General features: G+C 36.9%; 1 long non-coding RNA gene across 1 annotated transcript in view; it reads right to left on the minus strand.

Moving 5' to 3' along the window:
• Window positions 1-1,826: 1,826 nt before the first annotated feature.
• The window catches only part of LOC129725389 (uncharacterized), an 86,405-nt gene continuing 74,435 nt past the window's right edge, over window positions 1,827-13,796 (minus strand). Inside the window, exon 3 of the long non-coding RNA XR_008728083.1 lies at window positions 1,827-1,883. This is a non-coding gene — a long non-coding RNA (uncharacterized LOC129725389). The remainder of the gene's footprint in view (window positions 1,884-13,796) is intronic.

The following is a 13,796-nucleotide window of genomic DNA, read 5'->3' on the forward strand; positions in this document are numbered from 1 at the left end:
CTTCTGCACTGATAGACGACGAGTAACAAGCGCTCTATTCATACATGGCTCGGTGCAGTACTGTTGCCTGTGTCTGCATATTTCCCTTCAAGACATCAGTTTCGATAACATCCTAACAGCAGATCGATAAACTGTCTGATAAAGCAGGTGGTTATGAACGAAAAAGCTTCTCCTTCAAGACATCGAAATAGTCTATGCTCAGGAAAGTAAACATAAGTTGACCTATTGAGACGGGGATATTCTGTCAATTTTTTTTTCTGTTGATATAGAGGATATCGCAGCAGGCAGTTGGTATCTACTCATGAAGTTTTTGCTAGGCGTTCTCGCATATGATTGGTATATTGTTCGTGGAAATTGAACCTTGTAACTTTTATTCAATTTTTACTGCTAAGCAATGTTATCACTTCATTATAACTTCGTCAACAATTAAATTAGCTAAATCAAAGTAATCTATCATTAATTATAACACACTAGGCTTAATTATAGAAAATTTGGTCTACAGCAGATAAAACTACCAGTAAACCGTGATGAAATCAGTAACTTGAAACAATAGCCAAACTTTAACTTTCAAACTTGGCAAGTTATCGCAGCAAACGTTTCAATGGATAATAATTCAATTTATTCCTTCCTGAGACAGAAGTCGGACAAATTTATTGAAACACCAACAACTTCAGCGGACTTCCGTTGACTGTCTCGCTAAACGGAACCCACACCGTATTAGCAAGCAAAGCTTCAATTAATCTGTGCTGTTTAAACATTCCCGGTCTTCGGCTACCGGAGTGAGTGTATCTAATATTCTCCATCAATCACCTGTGGCCGGGGGATTCAACTAGCTGCAAACACCACAAATCACTTGTTCAAACCGCACAGAACGGTTGAAGCTTTCAAACGGCTGCTGTTTGCTAGGACGAAAACGACGAAGTAGGAGTAGAAGTTACCGTTCCGACCGCGGAAGTGGATGTGATCTAATTATGTTCTGTTTATACTTCTCTCAGGTAGTTTCCTCCGGTTGGCACTAGTGCCATTTACGGGCCGGTAGTTTCATGCCGTAAAGCAACACCCGAAGAGATTCTAGCACCCGCAATCCGGGAGCTATGGATGGTTGTTGCAGCAGTTGGTTTTATGACTGTAGCAAACAACTTTCAAAGCAGCTGGTAGAATTTTAGACGACTCGGCATAAAACTGAACCACCCTAGTGCCTATGCTACAATCGTTAACTATTTTCAGACCTTGGCGTGCGCTGTAAAGTGATAATAGCGGTAGTTTGCTGTTCGTAAGTGGTTGCTCTTGTAACGTGTCAACTTGCGGTACGGTGTATGTGTGTGTGTGTACGTTTGTGCTTAGAGTACACAAGGATACATTTTGATAGTAGAATCTACGTCGAAAGTGAGCCGAGGATCTATAGCATCAGCCTGCCCAAGCCGCAGTCGTTGGATGCTGTGAATGTGTCTTTTGAATGCGGTTTTCCAGGTCGGTTGTTTGTTTACGCAAACAGTCGCAACAGCCGTGCGTCTCAAAGCAGGGAATGTAAGGCTGACTGTCGCGTGGCCATAGGTGCCACTTTAGGGGATTATCCGATCCTAGAGAAGGTTTAACGGTGCTGAACAGTGCAAATGTTGCGCTAGTGAATGGAGAGAGCAGGTTGTTTGCCTCCGTTGGAGAGGGAGATTTATTTGTTTGTGCCGGAAAGGATGGTCTCTGCCGCTGCTGTTACACTGACTGGTGATTCGAAAACTCCATGTTAATCAAAACGTGGGTTATCTTGAAGTGTTTGTATTTCTACGCAACACATTCTGGATAGAAGGGTGAAAATATTGGTTTACTCACCATTTTCGTTTTCTCAACGGATACTCCTGAACAATTCAAAGCGTTTCCGATTGACACTGTAATAGAAAAGAAAAAAGAACAATATATCAAAAACGAGACCAACGTTTTCGTTGCGACTTCACACGAAAGTCAAAACCCAACTAACCGAAACTATTATCACAATTGTCCAATTAAAACTAATCGGCGGTGCGAACTGACAATGGCAGCCGGAACTTTTAAGCTTTCCCACATTATTCTTTCCGGCTCCGACATTTCACACGTGGGCTCCATTGCACTGTCTTTCATTCTACACCACCCAATGCAACGGTTCATCTTCTATCCTCATCGACTTAAGGCGAACTTTTACTCTCCAGAGCGTTCCGCCGCAAAACGTTAATACAAATTTGTACCTTCTGTGTTGGAAGCGTTCGTGCCCGGCTGGAACGGCTTCCGATTTATGGCTAATGTGGGGGAGCAAAATAGAGAATGAACGGTAATAGAAAAAGAGTCATACGAGAAGACGATCGTACGGACTGTCGCAAGCGTTGCAATAAGGTGGAAGAGGAAAATAATCCGAATGCGAAAAGAGATGCGCTTCGATGCTGGCTTTTATCTTCCTCGTAGTTAGTCAATCTAAGCAGTAGTTTATCATGCGAACGGACTAGGCTAATCTACTTTGAAGTGTGACGTTATCATGGTACTGTACGGGTTTTAAATTTGAGGGCAAAGTTGGAAGGTGATTGGTATTTAATATTGATTGTTTGAAACCATTCACAATATATTCAAGATTTGTATGACAGTTCATGTAGAAAATTTGTTTTTCTATGTTAACTGATATAACTTGATCAGTTTCTGGAAAAAAAGTAAATAATTTTGCGCCCGCTTTATATTTCAGTTGATGGAGGCGCATTGTATTAGGCACTCATGTCACGAATTTTTGAGTCGACAAAAATGATGAAACAAAAAACTGATAAAGTTTAATAGAGTTGAATAAATCCTTCTTACACGCTTTCAATATACAACAACTAAGTTTGAAAAAATTTGATGTCAATCTAATAAAAACAAAGAGAGTAGCCCTGCACACCGATTGGAAAAAATGTTGTTTCAAGAAAACCGCATTTTAAGATACTAAAGAGTAAAGTGGAGTGCAGAGTAGATTCACAAGAAAACGGCGAGAAGAATTTGAATAGAGTGTCCATGTTTTGTTAAATATTGTTTTCTCTATATAATTGAACTTTTTTTTGGTTCAAGGAGTAAATGTAGTAATGAAGAAAAAAATTAAAATAACTGAAAATATGATAGTAGAAACTACGAAAAATATAGTTCAGCAGGTGGGACTCGAACCCACAACTTACAATTGAACTTTACTGTTTTTAAAACTTCTAAATAAAATTATGGAAAAAATCGACTCCATCGATTTACAATTAGATCACTACGAAAAAAAATATAATCATTAGTGTTTTCTACGCTAGAAATTTACCATCTTGGGTTAGACAAACATTGCCTTTACTACCAAGCAAACTGCGGTTTGTCACAATTCGTACCGCTATCAAAATTTATTTCCTGCCCAAACTAAAACGGGCAAAACTGTATTCCCGTGCGATGAAACCAGCACAACTGAAACTTGCTCAATCGCAGCACTTTTTCAAAAAAAAAAAAAAAAAAAAGAAGGGGGTGGGAATTGCTGCAGTCACTGCTGATACTGCAATAACATTGCACACGAAATAAGGAAACAATCGCTGCCGAGAGGCGCAAGTACAAGCAACATCAATCAATTCACAAGCACAGCAAAAGCGAGCCCCAAACAGCTACAGAGCTAACTTCATTGGAAATTGCCACTTTCGGCACACAGCGTGACAGTTATGTTCTGCCGGTGTTGTACTTTTTTTTATAAAAGACACGAGCATATAACACAGGATAGAATGCGAGAATCCCCCTGAAACCTGAACTGACAAAACCACATAAAGAGAATCGATTGTAAATTGTACGTTTATGTCAAAGAGTGACGGACTCTGACAAAACTTATGACGAAATGGTGATCTTCCAAAAAGTTGCAGGAGGCGTGTTGCTTCAGCAATAAAACGATACATGGAAAAGAAAAGGGTTTTTAGCTGATACACGTCCGCGTAACGGACGTAGGACTACGTAACTTGTTACTCATCAAACTCTGCAGAGCAAGTTAATTATCCTAATACACAGTCGTTTCCCAAGCACAAGAGGGTTTGGAAATAAAAATACCGAATCGCCAAAACCACCCAAAATATGACTTTCATTTCATTTCGATCATGATGAACAACGGAGAATGTATAAAAATATTTTGAAAGTTGCCTAATTTTGCGCCACTGATTTTCCCAACCATCAAGACACAAGTACTGGTAATATTTTAACTATCGATTGGTGTTAAAAATCGGGTGAATGATATTCATATGATGGTTATATTCTATCAGTCCCAGAGGTTTCCAGTAATATTTACCATGTATCTCTGACTTTTGAAGTAGAATACTTCTCTCAGAAAGTTCGGCTACATAGGGATGTGAAATGAAAATCTAAAACCGAAAAAAGTGAAAAATATGTCCAATTTCAAATGCTAATAAATCGGTTAGTATTCGATGGATTTCCTTCGTTCTTGCAGTAATAGATTGGAAAATCTTCTAAGATTCTTCCCAAAATAAGATAATTGTAATTTTATTATTCACACTATTGTACTATTGAAAATAGTAAAGCCTTGTCAAAACGAAAAATTCGACCTCTGATTGGTCGTTATATGCTTGCTTCCCAAGCACGGTCGACAGGATCATATACCTTGCAATTGAAAACATGCTATTTGGCCTATATAAGAGCCTGTTTAAGCCGGAGCCGCTCATAATAGTTCTAGACAGCGACAACAGCAGTCGTCCTTCCTTAGCAGCAGCACTAGCCCTGTGGTTGGTCACCACGTCTCAGGAGCAGCGCGGTTTTTCTCAGCGTGTGTCGCCAGACAGCCATTATTCCCCCCGTGTTGGGGCAGCATGAAGATTTCCATCAGGAAATCCAATTTTGAACATCAAAATGCCTTTTTGAAGGCAAATAAACAAGTCATTGAAGTTGCATCCTAGCAATTTAAATCTGTCGCACCCGTCGAATTTACTGAATGTAAAATAGCTTCCACAGTGCATGTTGTCCGTGTATCTCAATTCCCCTAATGTTAGGGCAGCTCAAAGGTTGTAATTAGCAACCGATTTTGAACCGCAAAATGCTTTTTTTCAAGGCCAATAAAAAATAATTGAAGGTTAATAATTTTCTGACATCAACACAAGCAGACATTCTGTGCGGGATGCAATCAAATTCTGTTGTAGTTGTCTAATTTTTACTTTATTTAGTAAACCCCCCGCTGTAAGGGCAACGCAAAGGCTGCGATCAGCATAACCGACATTGAATAATAAACTGCCCTGTTAGAACGCATTCACAAAAGCAGTAAGTTCAACTATGCAGAGCTAATATGAAGTCGATTCAATCAATCAGTATGAACAGAATTTCGTCGTCTCCCAGCTGCCAAGTTGCAACATGTTGCAACACGCAACAGCGAGCAAACGAAATCGCTTGATGTTACAAACGCAATAAGATACGGGTTAAAATCGTTGCGTGTGTGAGAGTACCATTGGTGTTTATTCGCTGGATACAAAAATCAAATGCGAATTGTGGAATAATTTGTCTGAAGAACATTATCGAATGGAACAACTGAACTGATAGGGCGTGGCCTATTACGTTGCACCCTTCGGCTATAAAAGAGTGTTTCTGGGAAAACTAGCTACATTCATTAGTCGGAAGGTGTGCTGGATGGACCGTCCACAACGTTGACAGCAGCAGCAGCAGATATCAGCACTCAGCGGTAACAGAATATATCAGCGGGTTGCGCCTATGGCTGCCTTCAAATTAAACAAATCACTTGCCCTGTGGTTGGTCATCACGTCTCAGGTCTCTGCCTGAGAACGAAAGCCAACGCGAGCGATCGGGCGAGATTTTTAGAGTGTAGGTTTTTTTACGGAAAGACAAAATTATTATCTACAACTTAGTATCGTGTTCCAAAAAACTCAACCAATAGCACAAAATGGTCTTTTTTGTCTATAGAAACGTCTATGCAAAGTTTCACCTAAATCAAATATGGTCGATTGAATTAGTTGCCCGTTTTTTTTTTGGGAATTGCTCTTTATTAGCATGCACATTAGAGTGTCCCAAAAAAAATCGATATTGAAAAAGTCAAGGTGCTCAAATTGAAAGGTAATATAATTTATATTATATTTGTAGTACATTTCGACTTTCTAATAAATCGTTTTCTGGTTGCCTAAAGTTGATTTATGAAAAAATAATTTTTTTGAGCTACGAAACCAATCTTTTGCACTTTTTACCATTCTGTTCGATTCTTACATTTTTCCATATATTTTTTTTATTTTTGTAGAGTTCCTTTTAAATATTTTACATGGTTTGGTTCAGCATGACATTCAGTTATTTGACTCACAGAGCCCATTAAACATCGCAAAAAAAAGTGAATTTTTTACATCATTTCTAGATAAAACCTTTTGATACACATACGAATAAAATTTTCAGTCATAAACTAAATTTTTTACTGGAAAGCGGGATTCGTGACAAAAATTTACATAATAATAGGTCCTTGATATCTTATCAGAAGGATTGAGATATTGCCATTTTTAAGTGTGATAGAAAACTAAGCAGTTTAACAAATTTTTCAAATAACTTTTTTATTTTAGGAGATAAAAATAACAATGTTTAGAAAACATATGCATTTTCTAAGTGGCTGATAACTTAGTAAAAGGTTTCAAAATGCGAAAAAATGTAGGAAAAAAGTTAGAACGAAAATTGTGGCTTTTGTATCTTCTTATAGAAAACTTTATGTTGCTCGTAATATGTAAGAGATAGAAACATGATGTCTTCGCAAAGTTTTTTGGTTTAAGATAACCTAAACTTGGCCGAAGACATTTTGCATCTATCTCAATCTGATTGATAATTTGTTATCTCACTCATTGGTGGATTAATCACCCATCATTCAACATCAAAAGATACTTATTTGAATATCCTGAAACTTCTCCGAACATATGTTATGGCTATAACCATTACAAACGGCAAAATAAAACACAGTGCAATTGAGATATTAAGCTTTAGTAGCATTCTTATACAAATGCTTAGTGCATCACATGTAAAAATGTCAATATCTCAGCTCCCCGATAAGATATCAAGGATCTTTCTTTACGTAAATTTTCGTCATGAATCCCGCTTTTTTTGTTAAAATATCAGTTCATGACTTAAATTTTTTTTGTATGTATTAAAGGGTTTTATCTGAACATTATGGGAATAATTTACTTTTCTGCGATGTTTAATGGGCTCTGTGAGTCAAAAAACTGAATGTCATGCTGAACCAAACCATGTAAAATATTCAAAATTAGCCCTACAAAAATAAGGAAATATATGGAAAAATAAGCGAATCGAACAGAATTGCAAAAATTGCAGAAGAGTGATTTCGTAGCTTTGAACAATCATTTTTTCATAAATCACGTTTTGGCAACCTGATAACAACTTTTTAGAAAGTCGAAATATTCTACAAAAAAACTATAAATAACACTATCTTTCAATTTAGGGTTGAGCACCTTGACTTTTTGAACATCGATATGCGATCGCTCTTCGAAAAAAAAATCAAACTTTTCAGTTGCAGGTATCGAAACCGGATTGCAAAGTTTTCCCTTGACATCTTCTCTGCAGCATTATTATTATATAGAATGGCTGCGTGAATAAAAAAAAATTCCTACTGTTTTCAAATTGTTATGTTACTTCTGGAAATTGTTATGTAACTTCCTGTAGAGCTTCGTTGCCGCAAGGTTTTTTTTTTGTAAGGACCCCACTGCGACCAATAGTTTTTTTGATCTTTTGTGGCATTGTCCGGACGTTTTTGCTGTTCGCACATTTTTTGTTTTTTTTTTTACTCTTTTGCAGTGCTACTTATTGAGAAGTAACCTGCTCCGTGTTAAAGTGCTTTATGTCTTCTCATTCAGATTTAGTAACCTACTTCTTTCCTTATCGACCTTATATCCTCCTGCAAGATACAACTCTAACAGCTTATAACGTACTATAGTCTATGATATTATCGAAGCTTTAGACCAGTGGTTATTAAATCTGGAGAGAAGATTTTGTGTGGAACAGCCTGAAAACAAACCCATACTTCAAGCCCTTTTTGCCAACAAATGGCTTGGTTCTACTAAGACTCGAACCTATCACCATTCCCTTGTCGAGGCGAACTCTGTAACCTTGCTCGACTACCGCAAGGTTACAGAGCCGACTTAGGCTGAATTTGGAGAATGAAAAAGAGAGAGTTCGTTACGCAATTCCTTTAATATATCGGATGTTTCGTTAGTAGAGTGAGAGCGAGTGTTGTCTTGGTGAAAGAGCACTTTTTGCTTCGGCATAAGCGGTCAAAAATTTTGAATATTCTGCCTTGCGAATCTCAAAACAGACCAACTCAAAACTGGCCAACACTTTACCGGCGGATTGTTGCAGTTTTGAGAGTTTCGGACGATTCTTGCTGGACAAAATCCACTATCCACTATTTATGGAGCGTGATCAATACCAGATTCTTCGTCGAAAGTTTTGATTTGGCTGAAACTTTACACAGATGTTCAAACAATCTTTTCTGACTCATTTTTAATCGTCAATACCTTTTTTATCCAACCCCTTTTGAAAAATTACTCGGCCCAAAAAATACTAACAGCATAAGACGACATCTTTAGCCTATAGGATCAGCTATGTAATTACATAACGAATTAATTTCACTTCTTCAGTCTTGTTTTGCATTTGATGTAATCACAGGTAGTGTATGTAATTTTACGAGAACACAAAAAATGATCGAGAACTGAGCATTGAACTTTGAAATACTTTAATTATACCTCATCCAGACTCGAACCCGTAATTTCCGATGTCTCCGGCAGAGTGTTTTATCCAATTAAACTACTGGTAAGATACATTCTTCAGAGCTTAACTGATGTTCATTACACGCCTTTATCAACGCACACACTCTGTGAATGATTGAGAGAGTAGGAGACACTCTCATAGACACACACAAAGAATAACAGCGACTCACTGTTATATTTATGTGCTTGCATGATCAAGATTATCAGCCAGTGCACTTCCACCGACCATGGTTGCCGGAAAGCTCCTTTATGATCGAATTACTTTACAAATTAATTTCCATAGTCGTAGGTGGGTTATTCTATGAAAATTTTCAGTCAAAATTATTTAGTTATTATACTATATTTTCGTTTTCAGGCCAAAAATTATTCGAGTGTGTGTTAGGTAGGGTAGGAGATTAGGTAGGTAGGATAGGGAATAGAAGAATCTCTAGTTACAAATGCTACAGAGTCCGCAGACAGAACCAATTCGTTTGTTCAGGGTCTTATGTATTTTTTTCGCAGCCTTACTCTAAAATCTTTTTCTAGAAAAATATTTCATAACACTTGAAAGAATTTCGTTTACACTTGGCCCTCAATTGGGGTACCTGTAGTTTTGTTTAATTGTTCAAACAATATTTGTTTGACACGGCATAAGCGTATCATTGTCGTTGAATAAGCACCAAAAATTTCTCCTAATACGTCTATATCAGAATAATTCTGTTTTCTCAAAAACCAAATCGAACCAAATCTCTTGAATCCAACAATGCTTTCGTTATAATACTAAATGGTTTTATCTTATTTGACTCTGATTCAATGGAATTTATTATATGATTCTTACTGTGGAAATAATTTCGAAGCCGTTACACGTGCTCACTAATAAGGAAACATTAAGAGGTATGTCAAACACATTCTAGCAAAAGGACATAGCAATTAACAATTACAATTTTTAATCCGGGATCATTTTGGTTATTTTTTGTTTTGTTCAGATATATTTGGAGTTAAATTTCGAATCAAATTTAGCGGTCTAAAACGTCTCAAATGAGTTTTAAAATAAAGGTAAGTAATTTGCGGGTTATCTACATTCACATCTACATGTGAACAGTTTACAGTAATTGTTCACGGTCCATTAAAACTATATATGTTTCAAATATATATTGTCCACGCAGGGGAAAGGAAGTCTAAAATCATCACAAACATTCGCCTGTTAAATTTTTATTGCCCAGTTGTCCAAAGTTACATAGTAGTTGAGCTTTAAAATTGCTTTTGAAGAAAAAATTGTGAAAACAATCATGACAATCGTTATAAATTTACAAGCTTTACATATCACAGCTTGTTCTTCAGTATCTGTTGGAACCGATACAATGTAAATCACTGACAAACCACTTTTTTTTTCAATTTATATTTTAGCATGAAAAATACTCAACAATCAGCAAGAAATGTATGAACAGTAGTATAATAGACATAATTTAACATTAAAATAACAGATTACGGCAAATCCTAATCAACTTGAGCAATCTTTCCCTAATATTCATTAAAGTCCCTTTTGTTTACGTTACAGTTTACGTCATCTGGTTTACGATTCTGTAGGTTTTCTGTACATTCACTTAACTCCACATCCTTTTCTATCGTTTTAATGCTTTTGCCGAAGCAATTGGTTGAAAATTTTATACTTTTCCTTACATGTTTTTCTCATACGACTGTGGTGTGTTTTTTGTGAATGGACACTAATAAAACGAGGGTAACCGGCCAGAGGGATTGGAAATAAATCTTATTTTTTAATCTATTGTAGGATAACCGCTCTATTATTCATCTCAATAGCTAGGTGCACCCATATTCATCTTATTTCTCTCATTTGTCCAATTTACCGTCAAATTTCTACAAATTTTGAAAGTAAAACTATTTGCTTCTCGATTTTTTCAAGTGGTTGAAAGATTTACGTTGAAAATATGGTAAAATTTGACGATAAATTGTTTAAAAAGGCGTGATGAAATGAATATAGGTACTGAGATGAATATAGGAGCGATTACTCTAATAAGTATTAGCTTTAATCGGCATAAGATGCGTTACCACGGAAACTTCCAAAAGCAACAAAATTATACTGGTCCAAAAAAATGTAGTTGCGTGTGCATTTCAATGCAACAGATCTAACAATGATCTCGAATAGTTCACAGTGGAACAAAATAACGGGCGGTATTCTGTCAGAACCAATAATGTAAGGACATTTTTAATTTCACAGAGGCAATAGTAAGCATATGAGTACTCATAGGGGTAACTTCAAAGAAGTCGGCTTCCTTATCATCATGCGGTATTTTACCGATTTTCTCATTTAACCTCTCGACTACTCCGGCTAGCTTTTGCACCACACGCTTAGGCACCGATTTATCGGTCGCTTAATTTATCTATACAGTGTGAACTAATAAATATGATTTTGTCCTATGCAATGTGCTCTTGGCACACTCTGCAATTGAACCCACAGCGTTATTAGTTAATGTGGTAGCGAGGATCCCAAAATTCATAAACGTTCTGGTTCGAGATCTTTATCTAATGCTGAATAAACGCTTCTGGATAGGCCGGAAAAATATTCTACTGTATTAGATAGTTACCATCAGATACACTTCCCTTCTAATACGCTCGCTTTCTCTGGCTGGTGGCAACATATCGGTCAGCAGTCGAAAAGCGCAACTTTCATTCTAGTGCCTCACGTGGTGGTATCACGTGGTGGTAATCACAAAGACTTTTTATAACTTTGATTTACACACACATACACACACAATCCTTGGACAGGCCAAAGGCCAGCCGGTCTCTCAACTTTTCGGGTGCTGTTACGGTTTTAATTATTCAACGAATGAATGTACCATTATTATGCAGCTTCTCAACTTCGGAAAAGTTGAGCCCTAAAGTAGTATTATTGTTATCTTGTCATAGCTGCAGCTGTCGGTTTCCAACAATGCTTGGTTGGCTTCTGCATTCCTGGTTCCACTCATTTCTTTTTCTAATTGGGGTGAGTAAATCGTGGTTTCCCTATCTATATTTCATGGTATTATTTCTCAGTTTTATAACAGTCAACTATGGAAAAAGTTAGTTGAAGTGACATAATGGCAAGAAATATGTCCTCTCACCGTGAAATCTCCGATACTGAATTTAAATAAAATTCCTTAGTACTGTAACACAACTAGCGGCCCGATCAGAAACTGTTTCCGAAGCACGTTTCCAAGCAAACAAATAACGAAATTTTCCATATTGTACACATCATTCATGAAATATCATTTATTAATCCATTTTCATGCTCCTAATACGTTCGATTCACAAACTCCCTTCCTGGTTCGACCGAATTGCCGTTCGCCAGCCGTTAGCAGTATTTCTCTGTGGTCTGCAGTGATTTTAAATCTAATTCAATTATACGCTCAATGCTGCAGAAGCTTCTCTTCACTCCAGAACGTGATCAGCACGCGCTGTCTGTCCAGTCGCTTTCCATGATCTCTATATAAACGAATCGATGATAAACTGCATCTGTCACCGTGCATCCAACCATCCGCCTCGTCGAGAGAATGATTCGTTACCGTGCAAAAACTATCCACTTTTTTCTGGATCATGTTCACACACATGTTCCGAACTCTGGGCACCACTCTATTCCAGCTCGGTTAGACAGCACCTGCCGAAATCAGCCCGGGATCGTACATCGTACGCTGCAGCTGGCTGGCTTTGGGGTTGGTAAACCAAAAATTTGAAATTAATTTATTGTGAACCCAGTCCCCCTTCGACCCGGCTGGTAATTTTTCTTCAACTTCGTCGATGATACGGTGGCCAAATCCTCGGACCTTGCCTCCGTCCTTTTTCTGTGCCGGCTACAGCCTGACATTAGGCTGGGCTTGGCTGGACTGCGGTCTGGCTGCTGATGCTAGTTGGCACATGGAAAATAAATCATTACACCACCCCTTGAACTGCTAGGTTCAGCCGTGCATACAAGGATACGAGAGGGGCGGTGCCGAAAGTCCATTCTTGCCATTTTTGCGGGGAATTTTTTTTTTATTTTGCATTTGACTGCTCCAACATTTTACACATATTAAATTAATTTAAATAATGCGATAATGGTTGAAGCCGCTTCAATACTAGTTTTAACAAACTTGAAAATGTTGCATTGATGTAATTGGGAAGGTACGTTTTACCTGATAGGTATGGATGGACTAGTTATGTAGACAATTGTATACACAAAGCATACTAGGCTAATTATGGCAGAATTACTCATTAAATTATACATAAAATTGCATGACTTGGACGGAAAGTAATTTGTGTCTGATAAGTTTCTCTTGGTGGTTATTAATAAAGTTTAATTTTACTTTTTTTTCTTCACACCACTTTTGTAACTTTTGTAAAAAATTGATTACATTCAATTGCAACTTCAATAATAATTACTCTACAACTATACCTTGTTATAATTTTGAACGATTCTAGGTTTCCTCAGATAAGTTCACTTCCAAATAATTTTGTTGTGCTACTCTTAAATTAAAAATCTGAGTTTCAAAACATAACCTTGTGTGGTAAAATATTTAAAAAACTATACTGAACTGAAACTAAACTCAACAGAAAATAAATTGAAGTTGAACCTAAACTAAAATATAATAGATTGAAACTTATTTAAAACTAAACCGAACCTAAAAGGGAATGGAACTGAAACTGAATTAAAACTATAATATGACGCAACTATAGCTGAAACGCAACTTAAGTGAAACTTTATTAATTTAAAATGAATTGAAAGTATACTGAAATCAAACTGGAACTGCACCACAAGTTAATTGCAATTGGAATGAATCTGAAATAAAAGTAAACTGGAACTGAACTGAAACTAAGCTGTTACTGAGCTGAAACTTAACTGTAACTGAATTGATCTGAAGCTGAACTGAAAACAAACCTAAACTAAACTAAAACTTAACTGAAATTAGACTTAAACTAATCCCAAAAATGAATAATAATGAACTAGATTTAAGTTAAAACTAAACTGATACTGCAATTAAACAGTTCTAAAACTGAACTAAAATTAAACTAAAATTGATTTTAAAT

This window comes from Wyeomyia smithii, chromosome 2, assembly GCF_029784165.1.
Source record: "Wyeomyia smithii strain HCP4-BCI-WySm-NY-G18 chromosome 2, ASM2978416v1, whole genome shotgun sequence".
Classification (NCBI taxonomy): Eukaryota; Metazoa; Arthropoda; class Insecta; order Diptera; family Culicidae; genus Wyeomyia; species Wyeomyia smithii.